We start from the raw sequence: 12,597 nt of genomic DNA, 5'->3' as shown, positions 1-12,597 counted from the left end.
GCTATGGCAGCTCTGCACAGTCTGCCTTGCTAACACTGTGGTGAGCTGAGATAATTGAATGGATGTATTAGGGCTGTGTCCAACTCAGAATTCTATCAGTCAAATTGGATTTGGCTGTTCAATCCGAATATTTGGCTATTTGTTCCTTTGTTTCCACATAGAGTTTCAGAGTATTAATGGGGCTTGATGGAGTGACAGCAACATTCACGCAACAAGCAAATTGCCCTCTAAGCTAATATGTGCTAACTACACTAATGACGGATTGGAATTGTGCAACATTATTTGTCCACACTAGATATCAAACAAAAAAACAGAGACTGTATTGTATTAAGTTGCTGTGAGTGTAAATTCACCACTTCTAAGCAGAGGAGAGAAGATAACATTATCTTGGAGCCTAATCGAGCAAAGTCTCTCTGCCTCCATGTCACTCAGAATCACCCCTGGTCTGGGTCTGCAGCTGCCTCTACTGAGAAGCAGTATGGAAGTTAGGGGCACGCACTCTGCAGCTATATCTAAGGATAGAGGACATCCATTGAAGTACACTACATACTTACTGACAAGAAAACAAACAACTGCTCAACTTGAAGAATCTCAGTCATGGATTCAAATCTTCGACTTTCACTTCGACTCTATTTCTGTATGCCATCATGTGTACATGTTGCTGTCTGTGTGTTGCTGTGTGTATATCTGCATATTACTCTGTGATGCAATGCTGCGTTGGCTGTGAAAACGAATATCCCTCTGGTATAAATGAATCTAAATCTACAGAATCTAAAGTGATTGTGTGTTGTGCTCTGAGACCTGTCAGAACGCTGGGGTGACCTACCCTCAATACTGTGCATGAACCCATCCTGGGTGGACTTAAGCAGGATTTATACTTCTGCATCAAATCAGCGCCGTAACCTGTGCACTTCCCCAGAAACACAGCTACGTATCGTGGTGGCGCAGACCTCCTGTCTATTTTTGTAAGCTGAAACCATTTCCCTCAGTGGAAACAAAGCTTTTATTTACTTTTATTTCACAGATAAGAAACTATAAATTGTGAAGACAATAAGCCTCTACAAAATTGCATTTTATGTCTTGTGTGTGATTTATCCTGGCTTCATATGGGTAAAGGAAATCTCTGCTAGTGGCTAGGCTAATTTATACAATGTGAAATGCCATAGGCTTGTGCTAATAACATTAGCATGTTGTATTTGTTTGGAAACATTTTTAGTATGAGGCAGTTGTTGGTGGTGGTGGTGAAGGATGTGAGTTGTAATGGAGGCGAACTTTGTATCATTACCTTTGTTAAATGCTGCTGTTGTCCCCGGCTTTATATGAGTAGAGGAAATGTCCACTAGCGGCTAAGCTAATTTATGCAATGTAAAATGACATAGGCATGTGCTAATAACATTAGCATGTTGTATTTTGGGGGGAAATGTGTTTGGCAAAAGACAAGTGCTTTGTCAGTGAATCCTGCAAGTTTAATGTGTGTTTGGGTTGTTTTTTAATTGACTCGGGTTTACAGCACTTCACAAAAACCCCACTGTGGACTAGTGATTTTGAGGTGGAACTACAGAGTGAAACAGACACACCACCACACAAGTATAAATGCTCACAACAGCGTAGGCAACGTGCATAGGCTATGGCGTAGGCTCTGCAGCTCAAGGGCCAATATGAATCGGTCACAGGGGAGGCTCCGAGAGGGAGTAGAGGGAGATGACGCAAGTGTTGAATTGAATTGAATTAAGTCTTCCTGACGTAAAAATTCATTCTTTTAGCCATGCTGCTGTACATGTGGCATGAAGGTAAGAAAAAAACAATGAAGTGGAGAAAAAAATCAGCAAACTGACATTTAACACATCACATTTTGTAAAGAAAAAACACTACAGCTAAATAAAATACAGGCAATATAAGAAAAACATTTTCAGTTTGATGACAGGCAGTACTGAAAAACCCACTAATTCTCCCTCTAATTTGTCGATCTATTTTCTAGTCAAATTTATCTTTAGATGTTCCCTCTGCACCCATGGCAGCCATTTAACTGCACTAACTGAACATTTCTCAGATCTACCAGGATTGATGTGTTTCACTGCTGTAATGTGCCTTGTCAAAAAACACAGCAACAGAAAACAAATCAAAGTGAGGCTCACGTCGAGGATCACACGAGGTCAGAGATCAAGGCAGCGTTAAAAAATAGTGCCACCGATGAAACAGCTCAGGAACAATGCCTGTAGGGGCTGAGAGGGGAATCTGCTGTGTAATACTGTAATTTCAAGGTTTCTTTATTCACAGTAGGGAATTTTTTCCTCCATTTTTCCATCTATCCACTCTATCCACTGTTTTAAATTTAGAATTGAATTGAAGCAATACCCATTTCATTTGAAAATGAAGGACAGCGAAGGACACTGGCACACACACACACACACACACACACACTCACACACTGGCTCCAGTAAAAGAGCAGGATTAAATCATTTTTTCATCAAGACCTCAGGCTCCCCAATGACACACAGTCCAATCTGGGATCCTCACAGCAAGCAGGCAAACATACAGATGACAAAGAGCTCCTAAAGGAAAGATAGTCAGAACACCTGTCTAATAAATATTCTGTAGAATAAAGAAATACAGCAGAGAGACACATAACTGTAATACAGCTCCAGACTGGGGCTGGTGAGTAACATAGGTTGTGTTTCAACTGGCTTACACCGCCTCTTATCTCCACAAACGCAAGCACAAAGACCAGTTTTTGCAGCTTTTTTTGGTGTGGCCGCACACACAGACCTCTGCAAAACACAGCTCTTTAATGTGTGAGATATGAGCTTTGACGCTTTCACTTTCAGTTACAATTTTCATCCAGTTCAGTGCATGTAAATATGCACCTTAAAATTCTCCAGTAAATGCAATTTTGATGCAAGTGAGGCCTCTGTTGGATTCTTACAAATAATGTCCTCCACCACTCTTTGTTTTCAGGTCTTTCATTTTAAACACAGTAGCCATTATACAGCATTAAGACACATTTCCATCTGCAGTTTGTAATTTGATAACAGGCAGGTCAAACAGCATGTGCACCTTGGTAATTAATTACACAGCACAAGGCTGTAACAAAATAGGGACAAAACCTCATGTGCGTTTCTTGTGCGCAACAAACTGGTGAGCTTTTCCGTGCAGATTCAAGAGTTACGTGTGAAATCATTTGAAGCGTAGGACGCATCCTGAGGATCAGATCCTCTGTGTTACTGTAATCACTTAATTAAACAAGATACACAGACAGTAATAATGAAACACAAGTTACTGTAATTGTAGCCTCGCTGCCTCCCGGAGAAGTTTTTCTGACGAGAGCCTGACCTGAACTCTCCTCCTGGCTCATTAGAAAACTGTCTGCTGCAATTAAAGAGGATGAGAGGAGCCGACGTGATTGGTCATTATATTGAAGCTCGCCCTGACTCCACCTTCTGATACTGTATTCCTCCCTCTAATAATGTGCTCATCCTGCTCCGTGCCAGAGCTGCACTGCTGCCCCTGGTCATCCAAATTGGAAAAGTTAATTGGTCACACTTTTCTATATATATTATACGTGTGTGTGTGTGTGTGTGTGTGTGTGTGTGTGTGTGTGTCTGCTTGTGTGTGTAATGACAATGCAGCAATAAGGCATGAGTGCTGGCTCCAAACACAAATCCAATACAGACTCTGCACCACAAAGCAAAATCGAAAATGATCGCAGAGAAGCTGTGCATGTGTATGCCAGTGTGCGTGCGTGCATGTGTGTGTGTTTGTGAGTGTTCACAAATGTGTGTGCATGAGCATGTATATGTGACATAACATCACAGATGCAAGTTTGTGACCACTGCCTCAAGACAAAATCACAGAGATGTAATCTGAGTGTGTGTGTGTGTGTGTGTGTATTTGTGTTACCAAATACACACCCATAAAACAATTTTCATTGTTATATTAAAGCCAAAATCATGATAATAATCATAAGATGCAAATGTTACAATAATCTTTTGAAGCTGTGGCAGGCAGTTTAATTGTGGCATCACTGGGAAAAGAATCCCATAATAAACTTTGACCATATTGTTATTTAAGGGGGCTCAGAGAAAACTAGACCTCTGCACCTCCTCTTGGCTCTGTTTTCAGGCTTTAGAAAATCTACGCTGTGACAAAAGACCTTGGCCAATCACAGGTGGTTTTTGTTGTTCCACAAATGCAGATGCTTGTTCACAACCCTGCAGAGAAAGTCATTATTCCAGCATTGGCAACAACTGCCTACACTGCAAAGCAAACCTCAAAAAAGGATAATAGACGAAACAAAAAGAGAGTATAAAAGAGAGCCTGACAATAAACGAAGTAAAACACTTGTCAATATTGGGAAAGTGATTCAGAGATGGACAGAAAATGTTGCTAATAGTTTTGTCTTGGGGGAGTGTACTCCGGGGGAGCTGACAGCTCCAGCTACCACTGGATAAACTTTCTGTTGCTGTCGTTACACAGGTTAGACCCAGTCATTGCTGGCCACCAGCCCACTGTGATACCCAGCACTAGAGGGTTTGTGCTAACCAAAATGAAACTGCTACAGCAGCCAACCACAGGTCCATCCTCCAAGCTGATGCTTCAATACATTCTCACTCCGATCTTGTCACATATCGACGTTTGGTCATGGACTTTCCACGTCCACATACGAAGTGAAAGGTACCCTGGGTGTGCTGGCTGTTCTGGGACTCTGTGTCAAGTTCTGCCTGTTTGTCTGTTTTGTGTGGATGAAGCCAAATCATCACTTAAACTGTGAACCAAATCTACCTTCGGGTACAAATAAAGTTACCTTACCTTACCTTACCTTATTGTCTTCTTTCAAAATACACTTCCATTTTCACAGGAAATTTATCATTTACATACATATGTCTCTTTCAAAATAAATGCACCAAGTCAGTACAACAACTCAAATTGATGTTTCTTTTTCCTTCAACAACTAAAGCACATGGTTAGGTTTAGGAAAAAATAACTGGGTTTGGCTTTATAATCTTATGGGATGCAAACGCCGCTCTCCTTAGTGAACGACCGTGTGTGTTGGACCCCAGTCCACCCAACCTATTCGGACTTTCACCGCTTTAACTTTTGTTCTTGTCCCACCATGTTTCCCCCTGATGCCGCTGAGCGATTGGCCGCGTATCGTGCCAACGCTGAAGGTCGCTTTTTTCGTCAGTGTCTGATGCCACACCAAGTCACTGCCCATGCGCTGGATTTTGATGACTACGGAGTGAGACTGAGTTGGATGCTTTCTCTCCTACAGGGTAAGCAGTCCACAGCAGCTGCTGCAAGGCACAGAGACTGTGAGGTGACTAGCAGTTAATTCTTATTTCATTTGTGGTCTGATAAACAGAGAGAGTGGGGCAAGGAAGGGCTGAGCAGATGTGCTGTATGCAACTTTATAATGAAATAAGGTTAAATAAATCAATTTATGGGAAACACTGGGTTACTGCATGAAGTGTGTGCATATACCTGTGGTCATCGGGTGGGAGGGGCTTAGGAGCTGCAGGAGGAGGGTGTATTTTCATATTGTTTATTTTTGCTTCTTCTTTATTTCTGCCAAACCCAGCTTTAACTAGTTTCCCAACACATTCTGTCAATAACTGATGACATCAGATACAAAGTCAAAGAGCATTTTATAGCTCTGGATTTCAGAAGAACTAAACCCTCCCTGCTGCACTGAGATCTTCAAATCAGAGACTCTAATTACTCTGCAGCTATCAGTAAACCACATTCATCTTGGCTCTTTTAAATAAATCAACACACCAACTATTGTACTGCTGCATTTTCATCATGGCAGGAAATTAATTTTTCTCACACATAGAAGAATTAAAAGCTTACAAATTGTCATTTTGTGGGCAAACATAATGAGCAGTATGCCCAACCAAAATGTATAATATAAATTCCCACTGGTACATGCGCTGAAAACATTTGCTACTATGTTTACGGCCCTCTGTGATACTTTACATTCCTCTTCTCTTTTGTATTACATTGTAGTATTCATTGCTTTATATTTTCCCTCCGTGGTTAAATCCAATCCTACAGTATATTACTTTAGGTACTACAAAGATCCAATTTCCCCATGAGGATCAATAAAATTTCATATTGTCTTTTCTCATCTTGTAAAGTCAGCGACATCTGCAGACTGAGTTTGGAGCTGCTGTCCACTTTACTGTTACACAGTCACAGTCACACACACACACACACACACACACACACACACACACAGATGTATTTGTACTGGAAGGTTTTGTCCTTTTCCCATCAGCAGGAAATCTGTTATTGTACTTCAAAACCATCAAGTACCATTGTATGACTCTCCTTTTCAGAGAAAAAGAGAGAAAAAAGACCTGTGGGAAGTGTGTAAGGCACGATAGGGACGATAATAGAGCAATTACATAAAAAAAGAGAATAATATAATAGAAAAGGCAGTGACTGGCAGACATAAAAATGGGAATGGATGAAAAAAACACACAAAAAAACAGGTACACAAGTGAAAGAAAGACTAAGTAGAGTAGAGAGAGGGGGTGAAGGAGATAGAGGAAACCGGCTTTTCTTCGTGAAATGTGATTTGCTGACTCCAGCGTGGTAATGATGCAGCACAAAGACGCACAGGACAGACCACCGTCCACTTCTTTCTCTTTCTGCCCCTCTCACGGTTTAATTACCGCTCATCACAAACACACATGGCTGGTGATTGGCAGTCTGTTTGAGGCTCGAGATCAGCACTGTTTTTGTTTGTCTCTCTGCAGCAGGACTCATTTCTGCCACTAATGACTTAGCTGGCTCTTCACAGATGATGCAAATAATGGAGCTGTCATTGTCCAAACCTAAAGAAAAGTCCTCTTACAGAAATCACAGACAATTCACTTCTTCCCCTTCTTTCGCCCTCTTTTTTGGCATCTTCCCTCCCACCCTCATTATTCATCACGCTGTTTTGATATCTCCTAGACAAATTTCCATCGTCATCCCCGTCAGCTTTTCATTTGTCTGACGCACGCAATGTCTCGTCGCTCGTCATCTTCTCTGTCTCCCTCCCTATAATTCTCTACACCCTGACCTCTCCGCTCACTTTCCATTCCCCTCATTTATGGCGGGGCTGTTGACACTCTGCTTGAGAACAGAGATTAGCATTGTGTTTGTTTGTCTCTGCGAGCGCCTGGATTCATTTCTCACACTAATGACCTGGCTGGTTATTAATGGATGATAGCAGTAATGGAGCTGTCACTTTCAAAACTGATACTCTTCTGTTTGGTTCCTCGCTCCTAGTATGTTTTACTATTTCCTTCACTTCTAACTTTTCCACTTCTCTCTCTCCTCTAAAGCTGTAGCTCCCGACTGGTTCAGCCACGGGGTCCAGATTTCTTCTTAGTCATTAGTTCAAGGTCCACACAGTTTGATAAATTCAGCGTCATACTTGTGTCTGGCCATGTCATTGAGCTAGTTTCCTGTCTCTCTCAAGTAGCTCTCTGTTAGTCACTCACTCTACAGCGGGGAACAGCACTTAAAAATAAAAACTCTGTGCCAAATATTTACTGTACTTAAAAATGAAGCGTGATTTTGTACAAACTTGACACATTTGTGAGTCACTTGTGGTCCATTCAGAATGGACTCACATCCCACTTTTGGTCCGCGACCCACCAGTTGGGAACCACTGGTGGTATTACACTAATGTCTCCTCATTCATGTTGAGGAGTTGTTGTCATGTGATGTTGTCAGTCATGTTAAACACCTGAATTTGCATAAAACCCACGTAATAGGTAATGGTGAAGACTGCAATCACATGGCAAATACTGTAAAAGTCTGAATAAGGAGGCAGGTTGTGGTAAGGAATTGGTCAAACACACGACTTTCCCCCATTTTACTGTAGTGTTTATAAAGTATTGTTTTGGCACTGGTATTGGAAAAAAAACCCAATTCCCAACCCTATTAAGTATGTAACCTGACAAAACCATAACAGTGTTTCTTTTCTTAAAAGCTTACTTACGAAACTTTACCTCCCCAAGCCTAACCTATTTAATATTACGTTAAGTATGTAACCTGATGACGCCATACCATGTTTCCTCTCCTAAACCTATCCTAAGTAACCTTACATTAAGTATGTAATGTGAAGACGCCCAGCCATGGGCCCAGCGTTTTCCTAAAATGAACTTAAGCTATAGTGATTCTAATTTGTTAGGTGCTTTTCTATTCGATATCATACAAACTATTGTGTGAGGATATGTTGCATTAGTGAAGGAAGAATATATCGATACACTTGAGTATTGTAATATTATGTTTTGCGATACTGCGTGTATTCTCATAAAAACTACCCATTATTAGTTAACATTTAGAGAAGATTTGTGGCAGTGGTTCTTTCAGTGTAGCGTTTATACCCCTGACCTTGGGCTGGGTGATGTAAACGACCATGTACGATGTCTTAATATATTTTCAAACACGCTATGGATTCAGACAACATTGTTTATATTATCATAAGGTCAAGTTGCATCACGTAGCAGCATTCTTTCCGAAGGCCATACCAGTGTGCATCTCTTCTCTCTCACACTCCGCACAGCTCTGCCCCACTCACTCACTCACTCACTCACTCACTCACTCACTCACTCACTCACTCACTCACTCACAAGTTCTCCACCAACACTAAGATGACACAGACCTGCTCCTCTGTTTAATTTGTCTGTTAATTAGTCTACAGTGCGACATCGTTATACCTTTATGTTGCACATGCTATGCTAAATCAGTCTGTGAGATGACAGATGCTGAAATTAGCGCAGTGCCACACGTGCAGTCCAGCACTGCACTGCATGTGTGGGAGACAGATCTACTTAATTGTGTTAATTGAGCTTTTGTTTACTAGTTTGTGTGTGAGGCGGATCAACACGCATCACCGTTTTTGTTGGTAGTTGTAGTCTGTTGTGTGACATTGAGACAGCACCTGAATGCAGGTGACAGATGTATTTAAAAAGACGCAGCGGCAACGCAGACATTTCATATACAAGATGTATATAACGAGGACAAAGTGTCTCTCGCTCCTTTCCTCCCTGGGCTTCTTTGTTGATGATATGCGTATAAATAAGATTAATAGCCTAAATAAATAAAAATATGTAAATCATTTTCCAGGACTAGATTCACTTGAAAGGCCACGGAAAATGGCTTTTTAACTCCCCCACACAGATTTCTCATCGTTTCAAACCAAAATGGATTTTGGCCTACTTGATACTTTAATACTGATGTTATAGTTTTGTATCCTACGCTGTAACCCTTTAAACCTCTGTTGCTCCAGTGCTGTGTGCAAAAAGTGAACATACCAGCTTGCTATTTATTTTACATTATTGTTCATTTACATGTTGTGCAGCTGTATATTTCCAAACGGGAAAAAAATTCCCATCTTTGCATTTTATTTTGATCACAGTCTGTTTTTGTAAAAGAGCTTGCAGCTAAACATTTGGCCCATTTTGTAGAAAATACAGATATATATATATATATATATATATATTGTATATTGCCATTTTGCCTGAAAATACTGAGATATGAATTATTGTCCATATTGCCTGGCCTTAACCTGACCTCTCGACAGTAGTGTTGTAATCTTTCTTCAGTCATTTGACTCCTCCTGGTAATAACATACTGCTGGCTTAAACACAAAGAACACAGGCCTGTTTCACAGGTGGAATCATAAAGGTTGCACTGCTAGCATTGACAGTTTTCCTAAAATTGCATTTAAAGACTAACAATATATCACCTTGCTTACAGCATCACAACATATGGCAGTATCTTGAATCCTAACCCCTGTATTGTGACACATCGTATCTCTAGAATACACAGCCCTAATATACATATAGCTACTAGAGTATAAATATGCCTATTCTTGTTTGATGTGCTACTCTTATCATAGCATGAGCACCATAAACAAAGCTTGATTTTATGTACTAAACTAGACTAGGGTAGCTCTACATCATTCTACCCATCTATATTTGTTTTGGGTTTAAAAAGCACCATAAATGCACATAAGCTTTAAAGGTGGTGTATCAAAAATTCATTGGCCTCTAACTGATGGTGGTAGCGGTAAAGGATAAATGCAGAGCAAACTATTAGCGTTGGAAAAATTGCAGTACTAAAAAGTAGGTGCTGGTAATAATGAGGTGCATGGGTTTGTTTGTGTTCCAGCTATAAACTATTGATAGCACAAACCTTTCTCAGAGCTAATGCTATGTGAAAGCAGCAAAGTCATATTTACCTGAGCATACAGTATAATCAGAGGCAAACACCTCTAATTGTCTCATTAACATCTATTTACATTACATTTCTCTGGCAAAAGTAATTTTTTTCCCCCCACACATATAAATTGGGAGCAGCTTGGCATTCAGCATCTTACTCACATGTAACCAAGATGATTTACTCTGGTATAAGAAATAATAATTAATATGGGAATTTGTTGTAGATTATTTTACTGTGTCCTGGATGCAGCAGGAGATGTGTACTATTGTGCAGCAAGACTGCATGAGAAGTATAATTTTATGCACCATCAGTCACCCATAGCCTTGATAGTGGCTCTCTATTTCCTGGATAGCATCCATCCAGGATATAAAGATGAGGTTTTTACAGAGGCGAATAAAGAGGCTCCTCTTGATGAATAAACTTTACAGCCTGCTGGTTCATATTGTGTTTCAGAGGTTAGTATTGTGCTGCTGGGAAATTGTTACAAGTTCTGAAAAATAAAAGCATAAATAAATAAACACTCCAAAGCACTATATTTACTTAGTGTATCATTTTACAGCCTATTCAATACCTTACAAGGACTAAGAACTTAAAGGAACAGTTCACCCATAAAATTACCATTTGTTATTTCAACTGCTCACCCCGTATCACATTGAACTCTCAGAGAGAACTTTATTTTTCTTGCGTGCCTCCACAATGAACAACTGGTTTGATTGAAACAACAAAACTATATCAAAGCATCTATTTATAAACTCTCGCACAAGCAGGTGCAGGTAATAATCCAAGTCTCATTTATGCATTTGTATGCCTAATACTTCCCAAAAACATGTTGTTTTGTTAAAACTGTAATGCCTAAAACACACACACTGCATTGGAGTAGCAAGCCAGAGCAAGCTGTTTATGTGGAAGTGTTTTAAATCATAAGGATTTAGCGAAAATCAAGTGTGTTTGGGAAGTACTGGGTTTGTAAACGGATGTTTTCATACAGTTTTGCAGTTGCTAAATGCTGTTGCCTTTTACTCAAATTCATCAAGACTTTTGATTCCTCGTTCACAGAGGAGGCATCCAAAATAAAATAATAAAACAACGTTTTCTCCACAAATTCAAGGTAACACAGGGTGAGTAATTGATTCTTTTACGTAAATCCTAACCTCAGTCCAATACAGAGTGCTCCAGTGATAATGCTTTTCTGTAGGCAGACATGGAAGTCGGTGCCAGCCATAAAGTTTTATATTTTCATCATAACATGGATCACAGTGCATGTGTCCCCGTAAAATTATAAGGAATGCTTGATTTCTACACCACTATATCCTGCTGGCTTTTCAGACTGTGTGTTGTGTCCTGAGGTTCTCCAAACAAGGGGGTAGGTCTGTCTGTTAGCTGGCAGTTCGTTTACACACCAGTAAGAGTTAAACACTGTTAGTGGGATACTACTAACACCCATATTAGGATTGTCATAACCAGTGCAGAGATAATGGGTAACACTAGTGGGTGATTTCATCATCACAACGCTGTAGGGTTATCGGCTGATTGCACCAGTTAACAGCAGTCAAACTAGAGGCCACAGAGTTTTCAGTGTCTGCAGTGAAATCAAACTGTACTGTGTGTGTGTGTGTGTGTGTGCGTGCGTGCGTGCGTGCGTGCGTGCGTGCGTGCGTGCGTGCGTGCGTGTGTGTGTATGTGTAAACTCGGGGGAGGGCAGAGTACAGAGCTACAAATCTCCGCTGCCACACTCAAGCCTGGAGGCCAGTACTGTAGTAACCAAGGCTGAACCTGCTAAAACACATACAAACACACTTACACACTCAAAGTCGACAAATCATCTCGCCAGCGGCACAGATCTGTGTGTGTGTGTGTGTGTGTGTGTGTGTGTGCCTGTATGTGTGGATGTGTTTGTGTGTGTAACCCAGGTTAAAAGAAACGGCACGAATCCCTGCAGTCACAATTACACAACAACCAGAAAACATGCACACACAAACACACTCATTAAAATTCAAGCACCATGTTTAAGCCAACAACACAAGAAGCAAATAGAGAATACAGACTTACCTGTTTTACCATCAGTGGGGAAAAAATGGATCAGGGAGGACATGAAAGGGAAACAGCAAAAATAATAAGTTAAGTCGCAAACTGAGATTGTGCACTAAAGATGTTTGTCTAATACACACACATACACAAACACGCAACACACACACATGATCATGTTCTGTGCACTCACACATGCTCACAAAATCACTGCATGGACACAGAGAATGTGTTTTTCTATCCAACCACCATCTGGCACAATGATGTTTTTTTTTATTTCTTGCTTTTCATTCTAACATCAAATTATAAAATGCAAACTGCAATAATGTGCACACACACACATTCCTGTAT

At 40.5% G+C, this 12,597-nt stretch overlaps 1 protein-coding gene across 3 annotated transcripts in view; it reads right to left on the bottom strand.

Annotated features, from left to right (window-relative positions):
• The window catches only part of spock1 (SPARC (osteonectin), cwcv and kazal like domains proteoglycan 1), a 154,314-nt gene that overhangs the window by 112,862 nt on the left and 28,855 nt on the right, over positions 1-12,597 (bottom strand). The window lies entirely within an intron of this gene.

The sequence above is a fragment of the Epinephelus fuscoguttatus genome, linkage group LG9 (assembly GCF_011397635.1).
Source record: "Epinephelus fuscoguttatus linkage group LG9, E.fuscoguttatus.final_Chr_v1".
NCBI lineage: Eukaryota > Metazoa > Chordata > Actinopteri > Perciformes > Serranidae > Epinephelus > Epinephelus fuscoguttatus.
Note: the sequence above shows the minus strand (reverse complement) of the source record. Positions and strands in the feature narration are given on the sequence as shown.